The sequence below is a fragment of the Stegostoma tigrinum genome, chromosome 35 (genome assembly GCF_030684315.1).
Source record: "Stegostoma tigrinum isolate sSteTig4 chromosome 35, sSteTig4.hap1, whole genome shotgun sequence".
Classification (NCBI taxonomy): domain Eukaryota; kingdom Metazoa; phylum Chordata; class Chondrichthyes; order Orectolobiformes; family Stegostomatidae; genus Stegostoma; species Stegostoma tigrinum.
In genome coordinates, this window is record NC_081388.1 from 19,685,131 (window position 1) to 19,702,627 (window position 17,497).

Consider the following 17,497-nt stretch of genomic DNA (forward strand, 5'->3'; position numbering starts at 1 on the left):
GTTTCTGTTTTTATTGTTGATGATCACGTTTCAAGGAGTGACTTGAGGAGATGCAAGAGAGGTGCAGGACCAAAACAGAAATTGCTGGAGAAACTCAGTTGGTCTGGCAGCATTTGTAGAGAGAATGCAGGGTCCACTTTTATGAGTCCAGTGACGCATCTTCAGAATGAGTCCAATTCAGAATAAGTGTCACTGAACTCGAAAACACTAATTCTGTTTCTTTATCTACAGGTGCTGCCAGATGAACCAAATTTCTCCAATAATTTCTGTATTTGCTTCAGATTTCCAGCATCTGCCACTTTATTTCAGAGGTGGGTGTGCTGCAGACATTGGGACTCAGGTAGCTGAAGACACAGCCACTAACAGTAGAGAGGTTAAAATCAGGACAATATAGGGGATTGGAATTAGAAGGCACAGTGTGAGTTATAGGAATGGACAGGGCTGCAGAGATACAGCAAGGAGTAAAAAAAAAGTAGGGTTTTGAACACAAGGATTACAGACAGAAACAAATGTTGAAGGTAATGGGCATTTCATTTTGAGGAAACAGAATCCTTATACATGTTTCAAATTTTCAATCTGAAAGCAATGGGGAGCCGGTGTTCAGATTTTCCATTGAGTGTACACATCGCTTTGTACTAACTTGTGAGGAATCATATTGGCTGCTTGTAGTCTCAAGGTACTTCTGGTTCATTGAAGTGCTTTTGAAGACATTGATCTTGTAATCCCATCTTCCTGAAATTTCTGTTTAGGCAGTGACTCAATCTCCTTTTGACTTTTTTTCTCTGGGAATGCAATTCTCATGAGGAGGGACAATTCTCATCTTACTGCTCTCGCCCTGATTAGATATTGGTCATTGCTCAGGCAGGAGGAACAACTTAATTCTGGCCGACTAATATTTTTACCATTGGTATACAGCATATTTAGAGAAAACTTTAAAAATTTGTGTGTTTTTTTAAAGCCCTTCTTGGGAGGGCAGCTTAGTGATTCACTAAATTAATCCCTGGGATAAGGACGCTGCCCCATGATGAGGGGTTGAGTATATTAGATTGAAAATCAAGCTCAAATGTACAAGATGCTGAAGGGACTTGAAAGGTAGATCTTGTACCCATCTTTTCTCTGGACCAGAACTCCAAAAGATAGCCTCAGGTTAAAGGTTTTGAAGAGGAGAAATTTATTCTCATTGAATCCCTACAGTGCAGAGAGAGGCCTTTCCTCTCACCAAGTCTGTACCAATCTTCTAAAAACCACCCCACTCAGACACAGCCCCCTACTCTGTCACCATATCTACAATTGCTAATTCATCTACCCTGCACAGTTTAGCATGGCCTATCCACCCTAACCAGCACATCTTTGGACTGTGGGAGGAAACTGTAACACGTGGAGGAAACCCCACACAGACATGGGGAGAATGTGCAAACTCCACACAGACAATCGCCCGAGGGTGGAATCGAACCCAGCTACGTGGTGCTGTGAGGCCTCAGCACTGACCACTGAGCCACTGTGCCAACCAGGGGGTTGTGAATTCTTGAAACTCTCTACCCCATGGATTGTGGATGTTCCATCACTGAATACACTTAATACTGAGTTGAATAGATATGCGCCCTCTCAGATAATCAAGGGAAATCAGGAGCAGACCGGGTCAGTGGAGGCAAAATGCTAGCTCAGGCGTAATCGAACTGAATGATGGACCAGGCTTAATGGGCTGAATGCGCTCATCCTGTCCTTATTCCTTACATTCTTGTGGGGTTCTGCTCACAACAGTGCACGTCTTTGGAGTCACGAGCTGTAGGAAATGTTAAATCTCCTCGCCCCTCTCGCTGCAAGTGTGTAGAAGGGTTAACTCAGAGAGCTGCTTCACCTCATCGCTGGGAGAGATGCGGGGGCTTTGGAATCACACGCTGTTTTTCACCATCAGCCTCATCACAGGATAATAGCCACCTTGTTAGTGTGCGCTGTGAAGTACAGCAATTAAATCGTAATTCCTGCTTGTAAAACTGTGTCATGCCTGCCCCTTATGTGCAACATGATCTCATGTCAGAGGTGTTTATGTGGCTGCCCTGTAATAATCACATTCCTGGGACATGCTTTTCCTTCCCACTGGTTAATCTTTAGAATTCACACTCCTGGTTTACCAATCCTGACAACTTGTATTTATTCACATCTACAATGGGAGATAAAGCATCACCAAGTGCTTCTCAGGTATGCTTGTTGGAAAGAAAAAGCACACCGAATCTCAGAGGGAGATGTTCAGGCAAGTTACATGAAGCTTGGGCACAGAGTTAGGATTTAAAGACCTTTGTAGGTGGGAGAAAGGGAGAGAGAGAGAGAGAGAGACGGACAGAGAGATTCAGACACTGATTGAATCGTTCACATTTCACAGGCCTAAATGGTCCAGGAGAATTTCCATTTCCTTAGGTTGGATTTAAAGTCAGAAGACTTCAGCGACACTGTTAAATTTTGCTGCGATTTCTCCACGAAGTTGCAGGGTGAATGTGTTAGATGGTGGCTGACACAATACCCTCACCCCTGAGAAAACGTGCTGTGTCATGCTCCAGTGATAATGCGAACTGCAGATGCTGGAGAATCCAAGATAATGAAATGTGAGGCTGGATGAACACAGCAGGCCCAGCAGCATCTCAGGAGCACAAAAGCTAACGTTTCAGGCCTAGACCCTTCTTCAGAGAGGGGAATGGGGTGAGGGTTCTGGAATAAATAGGGAGAGAGGGGGAGGTGGATCGAAGATGGAGAGAAAAGAAGATAGGTGGAGAGGAGAGTATAGGTGGGGAGGTAGGGAGGGGATAGGTCAGTCCAGGAAAGATGGACAGGTCAAGGAGTTGGGATGAGGTTAGTAGGTAGGAGATGGAGGTGCGGCTTGGGGTGGGAGGAAGGGATGGGTGAGAGGAAGAACAGGTTAGGGAGGCAGAGACAGGTTGGACTGGTTTTGGGATGCAGTGGGTGGAGGGGAAGAGCTGGGCTGGTTGTGTGGTGCAGTGGGAGAGGGGATGAACTGGGCTGGTTTTGGGATGCGGTGGGGGAAGGGGAGATTTTGAAGCTGCTCTTCCCCCACCGCATCCCAAAACCAGCCCAGTTCGTCCCCTCCCCCCACTGCACCACACAACCAGCCCAGCTCTTCCCCTCCACCCACTGCATTCCAAAACCAGTCCAACCTGTTTCTGCCTCCCTAACCTGTTCTTCCTCTCACCCATCCTTTCCTCCCACCCCAAGCCGCACCTCCATCTCCTACCTACTAACCTCATCCCACCTCCTTGACCTGTCTGTCTTCCCTGGACTGACCTATCCCCTCCCTACCTCCCCACCTATACTCTCCTCTCCACCTATCTTCTTTTCTCTCCATCTTCAGTCCACCTCCCCCTCTCTCCCTATTTATTCCAGAACCCTCACCCCATTCCCCTCTCTGATGAAGGGCCTAGGCTCGAAACGTCAGCTTTTGTGCTCCTGAGATGCTGCTGGGCCTGCTGTGTTCATCCAGCCTCACATTTCATTATCTTGTGTCATGCTCCAACAAGTTCTCTCGGAGATGACAGGCAGAACATAGGTGAGCTCCTCAGCCTGTCACCAATCTCACCGTTGGAGGTCCTGAGTCATCGCTGGTCATCAGAAGCTTCCAGCCAATCAGGGGCCTTTAGCTTCATTATCCTAACGAACAATGGTTAGAGGTCTCCGCCTGGAAATGTTAAGTCTTTGTGCCCAGAACCTGGATTTGTTTCTCCCAGTTTGTTTCATTTCCAGACAGCATACCCCAAACCTCCCAAGTAACCAGGGATAAACTGGTTCACGTTCTTTATTCACCTGTTCCTTCAGTTGGTTGTAACAAAGTTAATTTTAAATAGATCCCTTCCCTTGTCTAAAGTTTATTTCCAAACCCCAAGTGAATGCCTGTTTCAAATGGACCCTATTTAACCAGGCTTCCTTGAGGTGACAACGAGCAAGGTAATTAATTTCTAAACATAAGATGAATTCTATCTATCTATCTATCTGCCTATGTTTCCATCCATCCATCCCTCTCCAGACAGCCACATAACTCACATTCAAAACTGTGCAGGCTGAATCAGCCTCTTTTAAAAGGCACATTTTGGAATTACAAGATAACAACTTCCACAGAACTGCAGGGTTTTGACCCATGGTCATGATAAAGTATTTCTTATATGTGTCTCACAGATGAGTATCAAAGTGAAAGGAGGCACGGGGAGGGGTGTCAGAGACAAGGAGGAAGGGGTTTGCCAGAACATGGCAGCCTGTCAACAAACCGAGAGGTTTGGAACAATGGAATATAATTCCATCTTCCAGATACGGAGTGACTTTTCCACTAGTGGAGAATCACTGCTCTTGGATAGGATTGTGTCAAATTTCCCAATGTACACAGAACAACGAGAGAAAAGATTGACATCACCATATTTGCCCAATAAGCAAAACATCAACATCATCACGGAGCAGATGGTTTGAAGTCTGTTTCTGTGTGGGAGAGTTTCAAAGTGGTGGAGTCACTGAGCATCCATAGTACAAATGAATAATCGTACAATAAACAAGGGTGGGGCTTAATACAAGTAATATTAGGGCCTTGAGTAGTGCTATATGACAGAGGAACCAAGGGGTTCAGGTACATAATTCCTTGTTATGTCACATGTAGACAGGATGGTTAAAAAGGTGTTTGACACGCTTGCCTTCATTGCTCGGTCCTTTGGAGTATAGGAGTTGGGATGTCATGTTGAGATTGTACAGGACATTGGTGAGGCCTCTTCTGGAGTACTGTGTCCAGCTCTAGTTGTCCAGTTATAGGAAGGATATTGTTAAGCTGGAGAGGGCTCAGACAAGATTTACTAAGATGTTGCTGGGTATTAAAGGTTTGAGATCCAAAGAAAGGCTAGAGAGGCTGGGGTTTCTATCATTGGAGCACAGGTAGTTAAGAGGTGACCTTGTAGAAGTTAATGGTATCAATAAAGTTAATGATAGGTGTCTTCTCCCTAGGTTGTGGCATTTCAAGACTAGGGATAAGTGAGAGGAGAGATTTGAAAAAAACATGAGAAGAAAATTTTTTTTACACAAGAGCTTGGCTTGTGTGTGGAATGAACTTCCCAAGGAAGTGGTGGTTATTGGTACAGTTACAATGTTTAAAGTTCATTTGGATAAGTACATGCAAAGGAAATGTTTTGAGGGATATGGGCCAGGAGCAGGCAGGTGGGACTAGTTTAGTTTGGGAAGAGTGGTCAGCATCGACTAGTTGGACTGAAGGGTCTGTTTCTGTGCTGTATGACTCTCTATAAGAGACTCAAGGTACTTAAGGTCCATTCTGTCTCTGCTGCCCATTTTACGTTCTGGAGTGTTATCTGGATTTCGTGAACCCGTATTCAGTAATCTCTGAAAGTGCAAATGCCAGAGCTAAATTAATCAACTCCTCAAGGATTTATGCCTGTTCTGCTCCTATGTTCTAACCTTCCCTAGATGTAAAGATAACAAAAGTGTGGCTTTGAGATAGAGGATCTGCCATGGTTATATTGAAAGGTGGAGTAGGCTCAGAAGGAAAAAGCAGGTAAAAAAAAACATCTTGGATATGAACATTTTGTTCACAATCGAAACCCAGATCACAAGTCTCATTTGTTAGGAAAATGGAAATTTCTAGAGAAACCTTTGGCAACACCCAGAGAAAAAGAAATAGAGTTAATACTTCAAGTCTAGTGACTGTTCTTCAGGAACAAAGTCAGAAGTTGCTGGAAAAGCTCGGCAGGTCTGGCAGCATCTGTGTAGAAGAAAATCAGAGTTAACGTTTGAGATCCGATGACCCTTCCTCAGAGCTGATGGTAGCTGGGAAAACATTGGTTTGTATGCAGAAAATAGGGAGGAGGATGGGGTAAGGAGTATTCGATAGGATCGAGCCCGAAGAGAGAGAAGAGCAGTTGGACAGACAAAGGAGTTACTAACGATCTGGCTGGGAGGGTGAATAGCTGTTAATGGGGGCTGTTAGTGACTAATAACAGGGAGTGTGTAATAGCAGGCTGTGTGATAACAAGGCCTGGTATGTGGAGTAAGGAGCTAGGACATGGGGGAGTTTAGACCCTTCTTCAGAACTTCGCTCTATTCTATGTCTCATTCACCAGTTTTACAGGTTTTCCTCTCTGGGTTGATGCTCCAACAAGCCTATTCTTGGGTGGCACGGTGGCTCGGTGATTTGCACTGCTTTCTCACAGTGCCAGGGACTCAGATTCAATCCCACCCTCGGGTGACTGTCTGTGTGGAGTTTGCACATTCTCCCTGTGTCTGCGTGGGTTTCCTCCAGGTGCTCTGGTTTTCTCCCACATTCCAAAGATAGGTGGATTGGCCATAGGAAATTCCCCATAGTGCCCAGGGATGTGTGGGCTAGGTGGGACTTGAGGAGTAGATGACAGTATTATCACTGACAATTAATCCTGTGGATCCTGTTGTCAGTCAGTCTAAGATTGCCAATGCATTAGTGATTGTTTCTGGTTAAAGTCACTATCATTAATCTTTTGAACAACAGCCCCAGTCTGATTGTAGGTTCCTTCTGTACAGTTCAGTTCTCGCATCCCCAGCTGAACTGAAGACAAACCTGTACTAAACTGGTTGTGACTGATTTGATGGGCTGCCATGGGCGACAACCCTTTAATATTATGTTAGGGGTTATCACTGCAAAGAACTCCAACTTTCTGAGCGAGTTAATAATTCCTGAAGGATCAATGTGTGAAATTTTACTCTTTTACCCAACTTATTCATGACAAACTTTTAAAAAAATAGTTTTGTAGTGCTCACAGCAGCAGGTACATATTAGTAGGGGATAATTGAGTTTAGGCTCCATCAGGCCTTGTAGTAATTGGGATTTACCAACACCAGAATATGAACTAGGAGCACCAGTAGACTGTTTGTCCTCTCTGGTCTGTTCTCCCATTCAACTGGATTGTGGCAGATAAGAACATAAGAAATAGGAGCAGGAGGAGATCATCTGGCCCATCGAGCCCACTCTGCCACTCAATAGGATCATGGCTGATCTTTTCATGGACTCAGCTCCACTTACCCACCCTCTCATCATAACCCTTAATTCTTTTACTGTTCAAAAATCTATCCATCTTTGCGTTCAAAACATTCAACAAGGAAGCCTCAACTGCTTCACTGGGGAAGGAATTCCACAGATTCACAACCCTTTGGGTGAACACGTTCCTCCTCAACTCAGTCGTGAACCTGCTCCCCCTTATTTTGTGGCTAAGCCCCCTAGTTCTAGTTTCACCCACCAGTGGAAACAGCCTCCGTGCTTCTACCTTATCTATTCCCTTCAAAATTTCAAATGGTTCATTAAGATCTCCCCTCAATTTTCTCAATGATCTGTTTGCGTTTCAAATTCCACCTTCCTATCAAACCTGATAATTCTCAATACCCCTGCCTCACACAAATGTACCTAATCCTACCTTAAAAATATATGATTATCCCACCTTCACTAACTTCTGAGGTAGAGAAGTTCAAAGTTGCATGACATCATGAGGGATAAAATAAATTTCATCCCTACAGTCCTAAAAGGTTAGCTTCATACTTAGGTGCCCACTCCCACCTTGTTTTGGACTGAACCACAAGAGGAGACCCTTTTTTATTCATTTTGACCTTGTTCAAGACCATTTAGGATCTTATATATTTTGATCAGGTTACCCCTCACTCATCTGAACTCCAATAGGAACAGTCCCAGCCTGAAACAATTGCACAGAGGCCGATATCACGTCATGAGGTCACCCTTTATTTACATGTGCACCATGCAAGCACTCTGACCGGCCATCTCAGAACCAGTCTCTAGAACCTGTTTATATCTGTCAGCCAGGGCTCCCTGATCGGTCCAGGTTAACAGCCCCCATCAAGGATCTCGTAGTCAATGAGATCTACCCGATCCATCCAATCACCACACAGCACATCCACCATTTCACGGTGAAGCTACCTACTCATTCCAGTTGTGAATCTAATGAACCACCTTTGAACCAGCATACTTACACTCCTTAATAAGGAGATCAAAGTGGCGCATAGCAGTCAGGATGCGCCAGCAGGAGTAGGCCACTCAGCCCTTCAAACCTGTTCAAAGTGACTTCTCAAATACGGGTCGTTCTCCTACAACGTGACAGCTCTGTTCTTGTGTGACCTTGTCCCACAGATAATTGCATTATAGGGAAATTGCTGTAGGAAATGGTTACACATACAGCAGGAATTTTGCATTATATGAACAGCGTCCACTCATCAATTATTTTACAGCCAATTTGTATTAACGAAACACAAGTTATAGCAGCCCTAGCTGTAGGTCTTCTGTTCAAATGGTAATTGATTGCTCAGTGGTCACTGTGCTGACCTTCCCAGCATTACTGGTCTGTCTTTAGGGCTCATGGATACTGGTCACCTTGATCAAAACATCAAAACATAGGCCATTGGCTACATGATCTTAAAATACAGAATTGTGGACATTGAAGATCCAAATCAAAAATGGAAATTGCTGGAGACACTCAGCAGATCTGACAGCATCTGTGGAGACAGAAACAGAGTTAACATTTCGAGTCCGGTGACCCTTTCTCAAAACCAATGGGTGTGGCGTTGATAGTGCCGACAGTGAGCCCTGATATCGAGAATTAAACCCAAAACTTTTATTTCACAAGATATAGTATCCCTACAGTGTGGAAGCAGGCCATTCAGCCCATCGTATCCACACCAACCCTCTGAAGAGCATCCCACCCAGACTGAACCCCCTATCCTTTCCCTGTAACCCTGTGTTTCCTGTGGCTAATCCACGTGGCCTTCACAATCCCTGGATATTATAGGCAATTTAGCACGGCCAATCCATCAAACCTGTACATCATTGGACTGTAGGAGGAAACTGGAGAACCCAGAGGAAACTCACACAGACTGATGCCTCAGGGCAGAAGTAAAGCCAGGTCCCTGGTGCTGACCGACTGTGCTTCCCCTCATCACTGGCAGGACTGCAGGCTGGTCGGTTCCTCAGGAATAAATAAATGGTTAAGCATCTCCATGTACTGTGAAGGAAATTGGGATTTTCTTTTCCTGCAGGGTAGTTTTGGGGTTAACAAGGATGCATTGACAGTTATTGAAAGAAGAAGAACATGCAGGGTTAATGGGACAATGATGCCAAGTGAGTTGCTCATTTGGAGAGTGGCTACAGACATGGGCTGAATGTCCTTCTTTTAGGGGTTTGGAACAATCCTGTGCCAATGGTACTTTGTACGCTAATAGGAAGATTTATCTTTGTCAGTGTTTCTTTCTAGAGGCTCGACATCACAACCCTGGTTCATACTTCAAAAAACTCTGTTCATGGAGAGATAGACTGCACATTCTGAAGCTATACTATGATGTTGTCTGAGCTGCAAATACATGACTGGTAAGGAGGCCTCAGACCCCAGTCAACCCACTTATTCACTTGAATATTCAAGACCAATTTTACAAATCCAATGGCAGTTCTAAGAAACCACAGCAGCAAAAACATTTGGCATGAGAATTGATTCTGTCTCTCGATATCACTTAGCATGCCATGTCCATACGGTGGGATACTCTATGTGTTAAATCTTACAGTGACCCCTACTGAAAGTGCACGAGATTACACTACCTGCATAAAACTGCTCATTTTGAATTTTTATGAATGCAGCTTGCAAATGGAAACCACCACACCATCAGTCAGGTATGCCAATCACTGCAACAGCACACATTGTGTGTAACATCAGAACACCGTAATAAAGCGGCAATGCACAGCTTGCAATAAATGACTGCCTGTCCAAATAAGCAGATCTGCACTCCCACAGGGAGCTCAGTTGATCTCGTGAAGCAGTCCTGGGTCCCTGAGTGACACAGCCTTACATTCCCTGACTGGGTAATTCCACAAAAACATAGTTCAGACTAGAAGAAGTGTTTTCAGGAACAACATGACAAGCAGACAATGAGGAAAGGCTCGTGGGTTATCATCATAGAATCCCTATAGTGTGGAAACAGGCCCTTCGGCCCAACACGTCCACACCGACCCTTAGAGCATTCCACCCAGACCCATCCCCCGATAATCCACTTAATCTACACATCCCTGGACACTACGGGCAACTTAGCATGGCCAATCCACCATGACCTACACATCTTTGGACTGTGGGATGAAACCCACACAGACACAGGGAGAATATGCAAACTCCGCATAGACAGTTACCTGAGGGTGGAATTGAATCTGATGCTGTGAGGCTGCAGTGCTAACCACTGAGCCATTATCTGAAGTAGAGTTATTCGCAACTAATTGAATATTTTTAATGATTAACCTTTTCCTCTATGTTAAAACTAGAATAATTGTGCTAGCTGAGAATGTTTGTCACTGTAATATTATGGAGTTTTCCTTAATCTGTCACCCTCTCTCTCCTTCTCTGTCCCTAACGCCTTCCTCTCTGCCCCTCTCTTTCTTTCTTGTTCAATGTTCTACGTTCTTTCATTTATCTCTTTCCCTCCCAGAGGGAAAAGAAACACAGTTAACATTCAGCCTGTTTCACCATTTAATGAGATCACGGCTTTTCTGTTTGTATTTTGAATTCCACATTCTCAAGGGTCTTACTTGGAATTAAATGGATTGGTCAGGCTGGAGCACCATTGTGAGTTTTGCAAAATGAGTTAGATCAGTGTGCAACATTTGAAGTTTTTACCAACTTTTCCTCGTGACCTCGTCTTTCCTTAACCTCTCCCTTTCTCCTCTGCCCTTTCCCACTAATTCTCTATCTTGCTTTCTCCCTTCATAGCTCTTAATCCTTTGTGGCCTCGCCTCTCCCTCTGCCTCTCTCCCTCTCTTTTCCTCTCTCCCTTTCCCTCTGTCCTTCCGTCTCCTTCAGCGCCACTCCTCTCCCTGACTTTTGACACCCCCGTCTCTTCTTTTTCCACCTGACAGAATCCTGCCAACATGCAATAAGAATATCCATCTGAATGAGGAGCACTTACTTGTTATGTCCCTGTGACACTTCAACCTCAGCTTTAGATTGCTTGACATAAGCCAATGCTGTTTGAGGCATAATTTTCAAAAGGACCACTCCACCCTTTACCTCTTGAACGGCATTTTCATTTAAAATAAATCTTTCATCTACAAGAAGAACTCCCTGTTTTAATTTCCTCTCATGTTGTCATGGAGACCTAATATTTTCTGCCATTAAGTTGCCAGGAATTCATTTGAGCGCTTATCAAAGTGACAATTGATAGCAGTCAGGATCAATAAGCTCTCTGTTGCTGTGTGCCAATCAAAAGCTCTTAATGGCTTTTAAATTCAGTCCAAGCCCAGTACATGACATCATTCAGCAGTTACACCGGACCTTTCTGCTGAGCTCCAACATTCTGTAATCCTAGATGTTTTGATTCAGATGTTCTGGTGATTGATGGATCTGAACAGCCACCAGGCAGCAACTCCAGTTTATTTACTAATCATCCAAATTTACTTTTAATGTGTTGTAATCTCCATGGAGATAGATGCTCGAAGCGAGATTCTAACTTATCGGTATCATCCCAAAGTATGACAAGGGAAGATTTTATGCGTTCATACTTTTACTGCAATAAATAGCAAAAAAAGCACTAGTAACTGGCACTACATTTCCTTCTAGTTCCAAAGAATAGTCAGATTGGACTTGAAATGTCCAACGCTGTTTGGCTCTCTCTCCACAGATAGAACGTAGAACAGTACAGCACAGAACAGGCCCTTTATCCCGCGACGTTGTACTGACCTATTATCAATCTACCCTGCATACCCACAAATTACTATACTCCATGTGCCTATCCAGAGTGGTTTAAAAGTCTCTAAAGTATCTGACCCCACTACCACTGCCGCCAGCACATTCCGCACACCCACCACTCTCTGTGTGAAGAAAGTACCTCTGGCATCTCCCTTATACCTTCCTCCAGTCACCTTAAAATTATGCCCCCTTGTAACAGTTTTCCACCCTGGGAAAGTGTCTCTGACTATCCATTCTATCTACGCCTCTCATCATCTTGTAAACCTCTATCAAGTCGCCTCTCATCCTTCTTTGCTCCAATGAAAAAAAGCCCTAGCTTCCTCACCCTTTAATCATAAGACCTGCCCTCCAGTCCAGGCAGCATCCTGGTAAATCTCCTCTGTACCCTCTCTAAAGCTTCCACATCTTCCCTGCAATGAGGTGACTAGAACCGAATGTAATATTCCAAGTGTGGACTAAGTAGAGTTGTATAGAGCTGCAGCATAACGTCATGACAGATGTTTACAGAACAGCTGAGTATCTCCACGACTTGTTTTTATTCCAGATCTCTAACATCTGGAGTACTAAGATTCTGTTGGGGTATTTTCTCCTTTGTAACTTTTCTGTTAAACTGCAGAAACGTTTCTCATTTAACTTTGGGTTCAAAACAAAAAATGCTGCTATGAAGAACGAGTCTAAGATTATTCTAAGCTCCTGGCGGCTTGCTTTCCCAATTGGATAGCTTCTCACCCTGGGACTGATGGATATCGTGAAGGTTACATTGTAAATTCTTTACCGCTTGCTCTAAGCTGGGAAAATCTTCCGATCTCCATGAAACACTCATAAGCATTATCTCATCAATTTTGCAGACACCCACATGCTCTTTCGTCAACAATAGTGTCAGCATTTATTTGCTTCAAGTACAGCATTGGATGTTTCTGTTTTCTGTCCTCTGCCACTCCATTGGGTGCAGTGATCATCAAAATAAACTTCTTTTCCATCTGTGATTTTCAATGGTTTGAAGTCACAGAGCTGTACAGCATGGAAACAGATCCTTCGGTCCAACTTGTCCAGGCTGACCAGATATCCTAAATAAATCTAATCCCATTTGCCAGCATTTGGCCATATCACTCCTAACCCTTCCTTTTCATATACCCATCCAGATGCCTTTTAAATGTTGTAATTGCACCAGCCTCCTCCACTTCCTCTGGCTGCTCATTCCATACATGCGCCACTCTCTGTGTGAAAAAGTTGTCCCTTAGGTCTGTTTTAAATCTTTCCCCTCTCACCTTAAACTTATACTCTCTAGTTTTGGACTCCCCTATCTTGGGAAGAATACTTTGGCTGTTCACCCTATCCACACCCCTCATGATTTTATAAACCTCTAAAAGGTCAACCCTCAGCCTCCGACGGTCCAGGGAAAATAGCCCCAGCCTATGCAGCCTCTCCCTGTAGCTCAAACCTTCCAATCCCGGCAACATCCTTGTCAATCATTTCTGCATCCTTTTAAGTTTAACAACATCTCTCCTATGGCAGGGAAATTAGAACTGAATGCAGTATTCCAAAAGCGGGCCTAACCAATGCCCTGAACAGCTACAACATGATCACCCAATTCCTATACTCGATGCACTGACCAATGAAGGCAAGTGTATCAAATGCCTTCCTCACCGCTGTGTCTAACTGTGACTCCACCTTCAAGGAACAATGAACCTGTACACGGAGATCTCTTTGTTCAGCAATACTCTCCTGGATCTCAAGAATAACTTCCTCTCTGCTCTTCCCTGTTGCAATATCAAACATGTTATCCTTGTCTCTAAATAGAACTGTCAGTTAACTATTTTTTTGATTTTCTTTATTCCCTTTCATTTTAGAAATAAACAGATAGTTTAAAGAACAATCTATATCTATAACCAGTCTGGGACTGTGGGAAAGTAATTTTAAACTCAGACACTGATACTTGAAGTTTAAATTTCTTGCACGTTCTTCTTAGTTAAATAATCCAAACCTTCTTTCTACTTCTAACAATCAAACGACCCGAACTATGGTCAGCCATGCTGCAGATAAAGTCAGATGACACCCCCTTCATTAATCCAATGTTTAAAGATATAGTCTCAAAGTAATCTTGTATACCTCATAGTTGTAACAAATAACATTAGTGTTGCACATGTCAGTACCAATGAAAACTGCTTGTAACGTCATCTTCCTGTGTAGGCTCTGGCTTTGCAGTACTTCAACTGGACAAGATGATACTGATGCTGAATGGTCATTAGTTTTTGAAACATGTCCAATTAAAGCCAGATTCCAGTTGTTCCATTAATAGCAGAGGAGACACTCAATGAAGTGTGGGCACTATTGTAATGTGGAGGTTTGTTATTCAGTTGGCTGGACTACTGGCTCACAATACAAATTAATGCCAACAGTGTAGGTTTATTTCCAATACCAGCCGAGGTTATCATGAAGGACCTCTTCTCAATCTCTCCCCTCACCTGAGGCATGATGACCCTCAGGTTAAATGACCACCCGTTTTCTCTCTCTAGTGAGAGCAGCCTGATGTTCTGCTAGGACTATAATGACTTTACTTTTCACTGTTGCAATATAGGAAAGAAATTGTTCTCTTGTCAATCATAGCTCAGTAGGTAGTGCTCCTGCCTCTGACCCAGCAAAGCTGTGGGTTCATATCCCACTCTGGAGATGAGAGCACAGAAAAGAAAACCCAGGCTGACATTCCAGGTGGAGTATGGAAAGATTGGTGCACAGTAAGAGCCATTGTCTTTCCTGCCCGCATTGGTTGATGTCAAACATCTGAGCAACAAGTAAAAGCAGGAAAGTCTTCCCCATGGTCCCAGACAATATGTAATCTTTCAATCAACTCCACAAGCATGAAGGATCTGGTTATTGTCAAGTTGGAACCTTGCTGTACCTGGACAGACTGCTGCATTCACTACAGGTAAAGTCACCATAGTTCCATAGGGTGGTCTGTCCCCAGAGAAGATTGATAAAGAGTTTAATCTGAAGGTCATGACACCTCGGGCAAATGGCCTGTTTAAGATGGCAAGGTCCTTTGTGGTCATGTCAGCCCAGTGCAAGGTTTGAACCTGCTGCTGTTGTTGGGATCACTCTACATTAGCAAAACTGCTATTCAATCAAATGAGCTTAACATGTCACCTAAAAGGGGAGACCCTGGAGAGTACGCACTTCCTCAGCACTGTGCTGGGTCAGCCTGGATATGTGTTCTATAGTGGGTCTTGAACCCCTGATCTTTGAGAAGAGACTGACAACGAGCCATGGCTAAAGCCTAGAGTAGAATTCCTCTGATGTTAGTTCCACAGGGCCCTGGTTAGGTACATAGGGTGGCGTTGTAGGATTATCACTGGCTTCATAACGCAGAAGGCCAGGCTAATGCTCTGGGTCATGGCTTCAAAGGCATGTGCTGTGATTTAAAATCCGTTAATCAATATAAAATGTAGACATCTACCATTGACTGTTCACTGTTGCCCTTTGAGCTAGGATATCAGCCATCATTAACCAGTCTGGCTGACATTTGATACCTGATCCATAGCAATATGCTTGACTCTACCATCAAGGGCAGCTGGGGATTACTAGTGATTCCCACATCCCATGAAAAAGGGTCAAAACTGTTAAATGTCTCACATATTAACTTTTACAAATCACTTGCAATCTTTTTTTCATTTCTTTGATGTGTGGAAAAGTTTTAAAGGAGTGCTTGATGCCTAAAAGGAAACCCTCTTTAATATTCTAATAGCAAAAGCAGATTAACATGAAATATATCTCGCTGCCTTTGAAACAGAAATATTGCCACCACAGGCAGAAGTGATGTTTTTGGTGTCCTTCGATCTGGAGTGATTGCTGTCTCGGTGGCAAAGCCTCAGTGTAAATCTCAGAGCAGAATCATTCATCTTGATGAGTGTTACAATGTCACACAAACAAGGAGTGAGTCTAGACATGCTGAAACATGAGGTGAGAAGCCAGAGACTGGTAAATACTCTTGAACCCAGAAACAATTTAAACAAGAGGCCATTTGTGAGTTCATTGTCTTTGGCATTGAGTTATCACTGTGGGGGTTACAACGTATCTTCTAGCAATAACACTCCCCAACACTTATGCAGCATTTAGCAAGGAATAATGCTAAATTTCTTCAGTATAGGACGTCTCCAAATCCTGACTATGTTACTCTGGCAATAGTACAGATGAAAGTTAAATGCCATGCCACAAAATTTTGGAGTCAATCCTAATTGCACACCTCCTTTTAAGATAATACTTCACCAGATTACCCAACTCATACACCTTCTTGTCATTGGATGATGGGTAACACAAGACGATCCAATCAACAAAATGCAGACTATTTTCCAAGGGGATCTAGTGTTCTTCTAATTTTACAGATGGATTGTGTCTAAATTTCTGCTTTAAGATGTGTGCTGTAGTTTCCATGTTATTATGCTAATTTGAGCTGTCATCATTGTTGTCCTCCCACACTGTAAAGATACTTGTGTTATTAAATTAGGAATCCAACAATTAAGCCAGATAATTAGGCAAGAAGTAAAATGCAGGGAAGACAAATGCCTTTAGCATTTTCTTTTGTTTTATGGAATACTCGTGAAAGGTTTCAAGATCAGAAAGGGGCAGGGCAGTTGTTGCATATTTTATATCTTGGAGCTATGCAGAGTAGCACAACAATTTCTATCGAATTTATTCCAAGTGTTTTAAAATATCTGCTCCATGCTTCCAGCTCTTGTTTCCAAAAATTTCTACATTTTCTTTACTTTCTTCCAAGTGCACACTCAGGCTTAACTGATCAAGCACCACAAGAGACAACAGGAAACGGATTCACATAATCAAGCACAGAACTGAACCATTGAACACAGCAGTAATTGGCAACAAATGGGATTTTCAGCAGTACTCAAGATCAAAGCAACATGGGATAAAGACAAGGAAAGTTGTAAGATATTCAGGCAGAACAAACTCTCAGGCAAGTGCAATAGCAAGATTTCCAAGAAAGCAAAAGGGAAGAGACATGTTCCTGACCTGATCTTATTACATTTTATAAATGATCAATGGACCTCCTCAAGCGTCGATAATGGCAAATCATTGATGCACGTATTTATAATGCATCATGTAACAAATGAGTTGAGGACTAAGTGGTATTTAAGAACAACAACCGACATTCACAAAACACCATCAGCATAAAATTGGCCCATGTCACAGCACAGTGGTGTGATGGGGCAAAATTTGACTTCGATACCTGGGGGATAGAAGGACAAGTGGTTAGAAGCTCAATCAAAGTCAGAGCTTTTGAGCAGTTTCTTGAAGGAAGAGACAGAGCCAAAGAGGTTTCGGGGGGATTCCTAGGCTGAAGGCACCAGTGGTGGTGCAATTCCAGTGGGTATCCTTATGCGACTAGATTTAGAATTATTCAATGGTAACCATTTGATGCATCATGTCAGTGCTGGCTCCTTGCAAGAGTCACTTACCCAATTCCAGTAGCCCTGTTAATGTTTTTCTCTTTGTAATTCTCCAATGCTCTTTTCAAAGTGTTGATGTCACCTACCAAGTCCACACTTGCAGCCCATTCAGTCTGGACCCTAAACCACATACTGCTCAAGAAAGCTTTTCTTCAAGCCTCTCTTTCTTCAACCCTCAATTGACAAGAGACCCATGTTCTCAACTTCTGCACCATGCCATCAATGGGAACAGTGTCCCCCTATCTATTCAGTGCATAGATCAGTCATTGGCATTCTCTTCTCCAAGGTGAACAG